The sequence below is a fragment of the Microtus ochrogaster genome, chromosome 5, assembly GCF_000317375.1.
Source record: "Microtus ochrogaster isolate Prairie Vole_2 chromosome 5, MicOch1.0, whole genome shotgun sequence".
In the NCBI taxonomy this organism is placed as follows: domain Eukaryota; kingdom Metazoa; phylum Chordata; class Mammalia; order Rodentia; family Cricetidae; genus Microtus; species Microtus ochrogaster.
Genome location: NC_022012.1, coordinates 93,433,239 through 93,439,745, shown reverse-complemented (window position 1 = coordinate 93,439,745; position 6,507 = coordinate 93,433,239). Strand labels below are relative to the sequence as shown.

Here is a 6,507-nt window from a genome sequence, read left to right as displayed (position 1 = left end):
AGACCAGGCTGGTCTCGAACTCACAGAGATCCGCCTGCCTCTGCCTCCCGAGTGCTGGGATTAAAGGCGTGCGCCACCACCGCCCGGCTTTGAAAGCCTTTTCTAAAGCTTACCGGGAGTTTGATCTGTCTCTCTGTATCCTTAGCTTGTAAGCCCAGACAGGATCCTGAGCACAAACAAGTAAGGTCTCAAGGGCTTTGTACCTTCAGGGTACCAAGGTTTCCCTGAAAGACTCTAGGCTGAGAAGCTGAAGGTGCCATTGTAGGGGATGGGATTGCCAGAACAACCCTGGGCTAGGTGTCCATCTGTCACTTTGAGATCTATCTATCTATCTATCTATCTATCTATCTATCTATCTATCTATCTATCTATCTATCTATCTATCTATCTATCTATCTATTGAAGGGATTGGTTTTGTAGTTCAGGCTAGCCTTGAACTCTTGGACTCCCTGCCTCCACCTTCCCAGTACTGGGGTTGCAGGTGTGAACTACCACACGGGGCCTCCTCTCTGTTTCACCCTTCCTGTCAGAGAAAGAGCTGTCCTGGGTGCCCCCAAAGTTCTAGTTGTGTTTGGCTCATTCTCACCCACATTCCTCCTCAGCTCTGCTCCACTGGGGTCCAGAGAGTCCTGAAAATCTAGTCGATATCTTTTCATTTGGAGCCTGGAGCTCCCTGTATAGTCCAGTCTGCCCTAGAACCCACTGTATAGCTCAGGCTAGCCTTGAAGCTGCGATCTTCATGCCTCAGCCTCCCAGAGATTCCAGACCTCCTGGAAACCCCAAGGCATGGTCAGTTAGGGCTCGTGCCCTCCACTTCCTCCTGAGAGGGACTGTCCGCACTCTAAGCAACTGGTGTCCTTGGGAAGGTGGTGGCAGTTTCACGTGGCAGATCCTGCTCTGTGACCCCTCCAGGGCAGCGTGAGGCTGCAGTCTCTGCTGGGATTCCTAAGCATCTAGTAGTGTACGTATTGCAGCCTGAAGAAGCACCCACTGCACACTCTGGAGCAATGCAGTGAGCAGGGTGGCCTGGGCACAGTGCAGATGGCAGCAGAAATGGCCTCCGTGTGACACCAGTCCCTGAGGTCATGTGACCGCGAAGTGTGGCTCCTCCTGTGTGGATGCTGTGTGATCCCGGGCAGGACCCGCGTGGCTGGTGGGCCAGATTGTGAGGGACAGCGCCTCACGTCGTCCTCAAGGAGGAAGGCTTCTCCCCATACCTTTGTCTGTTTCACTCGGTCATTCACTGAGCCGTGAGTGAGGACAGCGGCAGGCTGAGGCCATCCCCATGCACGTAGGAAGCCTTGAAGGAGAAAATACAGGATGACCATGCAGCTTGCAGCAAAGCAACTAGTGGAAGAGACAAGAGAATTCTGTCACTGTGGCTCTGGGAGAGGCTTCTGAACATCAGCGAAACTGAAAAAGAGATGGCTTCTGCAGGGATGCTGTTTCGAAAGGCTGTGAGACAGTAGCAAAGACTCAGGGAAACCTGTCACAGCCTCCAGAAGACACAGAGCAGGAACTGGAAATCTCACACACCAAGTGCCAGGAATCCTGGCGGGGCCTGGGACAGATGAGTTTTAACTCAGGAAGTTGGAGCAGGCTTCTTCCAGGTGCTGGCCTTATCTGTGGTGCTTGCTCGACCAGGACAGTGTTATAAAGACCAGTGACGTGGGGGACTGAGGTGGAGCGGAAGACAGTGGCCAGGTGGACTTGTTACCTCAAGCTGTGCTTTGATGCTGAGAAGCTGGTCAATGACTCGCTCGCCCAGCAGGGAGAAAGCAGCTAAGGTGCCTCACTGTCTACAAGGGAAGAGGCAAACCTAAGACAGAAGTCTGGGAAGGGCTGGAATTGGGGTACCAGGCGCTCTGAAGGCAGGGCTGCAGAATGTCCCTGGAGCCCCAGAGGCTCCTTGTCTCAAGAACTGAGGGGGACGGTTTCAGAGGAACAATACCCAAGTTTGATCTCTGGCCCCCATGGGTATGGGGACACATGCACACAAACACACAGGCACACACATAGACACAGGCATATATACACACGTGTGCACACACACAGGGCAAAGACAGGTTACATTTGCTGTGGGAGGGGCCTCTTCCATTGCCCTCCTTAACCTGAGTTATTGATTCTTTGGACACACCTCCTCCCTTGGGCTGCCAGCTGTCCGGGTCTCAGGTCAGTCTTGGTGGCTGACATTCCTTTCTACATGGTGTGGTCATTCTCTCTACAGTTCAAAGATACTTTTTTCCCATCAAAGTTCAGAAGTTTTATATAAAATCTTTGGGGAGTGTTTCTTGAATCTGTAGATTCATATCTTTGGGGTGAATTTGATTTTCAGCCACGACTTTTAAAAATCCCTTTTCAAGCCCTCTTGCCCTCAGCTCCCCTCTGGAGACTCTGATGACACGCGTGTAAGGTGTTAGTTGATTGTCCTGTTGTTACCAGGTCCTCTGTCTTTTGTTCCCTCTGGGTTTTAGGCTTTATAATTCCAAACGCTCTCTCCTCCAATCCCCGGGCACGACTTTCTCTTCTCTATACTGTTGAGCCCATCTAGTGACGTTTTTGCATTTTCACTTGGTTCATTTTTATGAACTTTTTTTTAAATTAAGAGTTTAAATTCTTTCATTAGATTTAAGAGAATTTCAGTGCTTTTTGGGAATTTTAATTTTTTACTCTATTTTTTGAGGGTCAAGCATACATGTGGAGGTGGAGGACACCTTCTGGGTGTCGGTTCCCTCCTTTACCTTCTGAGTCCTGAGGATGGAATGAGGTCATCAAGCGTGGGCAGCAGCCACCTTTGCGTGCTCACCCCATTATAGAAGCTTTTCAAAATGGCGTCCGTCGCTTGCTAGATCCTCCCAGCATGGGACTTGCGCTGTTGTCTGCTCACGTCCAGCTGGATCGTGTTAGGATTTCCAGCTCTTCACTTCTCTGGGTGGAGTTAAGATGTTCTGCATGCTTTGCTTCCTGGGAGATTCAAGTCTCTCTTGGTCTGGGGTCCAGAGAAGGGGGTGCTGGTTGCTGGACCTCTGACACTTCTCTTCTGTGGGAATCGGGCTGTTGCCTTGGGAAAGGAAGGCGGCTCTCAGTCAGGCACTGGTGTTGCTGCTGCCGGGAAGCCTCGAGAGTGGTCCAGCTTTGCTGGGAGGGAAATGGAGGGTCAGCCCGTGACTCATGACTCCCTTCTGTCCCGGAGAATTGGGCCGCTGTTGTCAGCTTCCTCCTTGCAGGGGGAGATGGGGAACTGGAGCAGGTACTGCAGTGGAAGGCCAGCTCCTATTGCCACTAAAGCTGTGCAGAAGAGGGACAGGTCCTGTGTGGCTTCCCATCTTTTTACCTGGGGCGCAGGAAGACTCATTGTTACTGTTCTGGGATGGAGGCTTGGGGAACTGAGGAGCTGAAGGAATGAAGGCAACGCATGGCTGCCCTGTTCCTCTCATGTCCCCGTCTCCCCCACCCCTGTTTTTCAGGCAGCCCGCCTCCTGTTTACTCTTTGAAGTCTAATTGGGCTTGTTTCAATTTTTTAAACTTGATATTACTGCTACGTCAGTGGTTCTCGGCTGTGATAGAGAACTCAGGAGCGAGGCTGCTCCACACCAACAGAAGAGGGAATTACAGATCATCTTGATGATTGCTTGTTAATCCTAGTGCTGCAGCCTTCAGTGATGAGCCGGGAATGTCTCTGACAGTAAATGCGCCATCACTTCGGGTTTACATTTGATATTCGGGCACTATGAATGTGAGTGGTTGAGGTTCCATGCCCCAGGGTGTCCAGTGGGTGTTGTTACTGCCGGTACTGATGGCGTGGGATCCTGGGAGCAGTCAGGCATTGACCTGGGGTTGCTTGCTAGGTGTCCATAAAGGAGGAAGGGAAAGACCGGCTCTGTGTTCGTTGTGAACTTGTTTGGTAAAAGAAGAGCCCTCAGTGAGTGTACACATCTATTTTCATGTATCTGTGTAAAATCCTTCATGTTGATTGAGGTTTCTGTCCTGCCCAGTCCCGCAGCCATTTAGTCCCAAATAAACACACAGAGGTCTACAGTAGTCATAAACTGATTGCCCTGCTAGCTCAGGCTTCTTATTAACCCTTATAACTTATATTAGCCCATAATTCTTGTCTGTGTTAGCCACATGGCTTGGTACCTTTTTTGGTGAGGCTGTCACATCTTGCTTCCTCTCTGTCTGGGTGATGACTGCAGACTGAAACTTCCCTCTTCCCAGATTTCTTGTTGCCCCACCTCTCCTTCCTGCCTGGCTACTGGCCAATCAGCGTTTATTTAAAATACAAGTGAGAGGATACAGACCATTGTCCCACAGCACCTTCAAAAAATAGGAACTGAAGAATGAGACCGAACTGAATCCCTGAGACCTCCCTCACTGGTCTGAGTGTGAAGGACCCCAGTGGCTCATGGCTCTACATACTGGGTCCTAGGGGGTGGGGCTAGTTTGAAGGCTGTGCTAGGTGGAACCCCTAGGGTGGCCCCTGAAGTTCCATCCTTTTCCCGCTTCTGGTCCAGCTTCCTCTCTCCGTCAGGGGAGGAGGGCTGGCCATGGCTCCTGCCGCGTGAACTCTGCCTTCAACCAGGTGCTGAGATGAGAAAAGTCTCTAAGACGGTGAGGTGTGTCGCTGCTGTAATTAAAAACCGAATCCCAGCTGGGTAGGGGAACAACATTAGAATGTCGGGAACTGGTGTCCTGCAGACGTAAGGAACTAAGGGGAGGGTTTTTGAGTGGGCTCAGCAGGCAAAGGCTCTGGCCACCAAAGCCTGATGACCTGAGTTCAGTCTCACATGGTGGAAGGGGAGAATAGATTCCTGCAAGCTGTCCTCTGACCTCCACACAGGTGCTGCACCATGTGTGTGTCTGTACCCCACACGGACAAATAAAACACACGATAAAAAAACTAGAAGGGTTGTGGGATCCTCAAGACAGCAAAACTGATTTTTTTTTTCTAGGCTTAGGAATTTGACTTGGGAACATAAATGGTTCTCGGAGAGGGTTGAGGTGGAGAGGGCTGGGTCTGCCTCCATTGCCCTGCAGCCCAGGGCTGTGTTGTGTGTGTAAGGGTTGCCCAGACACACAACTGCTGTAAAGCCTCTGTGGTGAGTTTGTGGGGGCAGGGTCCCCCTTTCCTGGTCCCTGCCGCTGCAGTACCAGCCGAGTCACTGTGTGTCATCCTGCCACCCGGCTGCCGCTGACAGACGCTTCCCACCCTCAGCCTGCCGTAACCTTCACGGTACTCGGTGGATATTTTCCCTGCTCCCTGTCATCACCGCTGTCCCTTGCTGTTCTAGATTTCAGCATGTTTTTCTGCGGTGTCAGCTCTCCCATCCATCCACCGTGGAGCTGAGCCATCAGCACCAGATAGAGAGGAGATAACAGCCCCCAAATGTCCATCCGTTTCTTCAAAGGGCTCTGTCTCAGACTGAGTGTGACAAGTCAGGAAATGGGGCCTTAGCGTCTCTGGGTGTGATTAGTACTTCAGAGGATGGATAGTTCTATGAGTTCATGGTGAGGCCTGCTGTGAGCTGGGTGTGAGAGCCTCCGAGGGACCAGGCTTTCTAGAGGGGTTCTCACCCCTCCTCACTTGACATCTCTGTTAATATGGAAATCAGTGAAATAAAAAAAAAAAAAAAACCAAACGTCTGCTTTGATCTTAAAAGAAAGGTTTTCTTAAGGAAATATTTACTCTGGATAATTGGTTAACTGTGGGAAAATTTATTTTCTTTGCTTATACAAAAGTTAATTCCAGATGGATTAAAGAATTATCTGCCCCAAAGAAGCCATAAACAGCTGGAAGAAAGTATGTTTAAATCCAGGAGACAAAAAAAAAAAAAAAAAAAAAAGAGCCAGGAGCAAATGCTCAGTTGGTTCTGCATAACCTGGAAACTCTCTATCCCTAAAACTCATCGGTAACACACTGGGTGCTCCTGCAGAGGACACGGGTTTGGGTCCCAGCTCCCACAAGCTCTGGGTGCTCCTGCAGAGGACCCGGGTTCAGGTCCCAGCTCCCACAAGCTCTGGGTGCTCCTGCAGAGGACCCGGGTTCAGGTCCCAGCTCCCATAAGCTCTGGGTGCTCCTGCAGAGGACCCGGGTTTGGGTCCTAGCTCCCACAAGTACTGGACATTCTGCAGAGGACCCGGGTTCAGGTCCCAGCACCCACATGGTGCTCACAATACCTGTAACTCCAGCTCTAGGGACTGTGATGTTCTTCTCTTCAGGCTTCTGTGAGTGCTGTGCACAATTAGTTCTCATGCATGAAGGCACAACACCTATGCACAGAAAACAAGTAAAATAAAATCATAGGTAAACCTTATATGCTTACAAAATGTCTAAGATTTTGTATCATACATAATAATCTCTCTGCTGCCGGGCGGTGGTGGCGCACGCCTTTAATCCCAGCACTTGGGAGGCAGAGGCAGGCAGATCTTTGTGAGTTCGAGACCAGCCTGGTCTACAAGAGCTAGTTCCAGGACAGGCTCCAAAACCACAGAGAAACCCTGTCTCAA

The 6,507-nt window shown here is 50.6% G+C and overlaps 1 protein-coding gene across 1 annotated transcript in view; it reads left to right on the top strand.

The window, feature by feature from the left end:
• The window catches only part of Ulk4 (unc-51 like kinase 4), a 288,608-nt gene that overhangs the window by 74,022 nt on the left and 208,079 nt on the right, over positions 1 to 6,507 (top strand). The gene's annotated exons all lie outside the window — the stretch shown is intronic.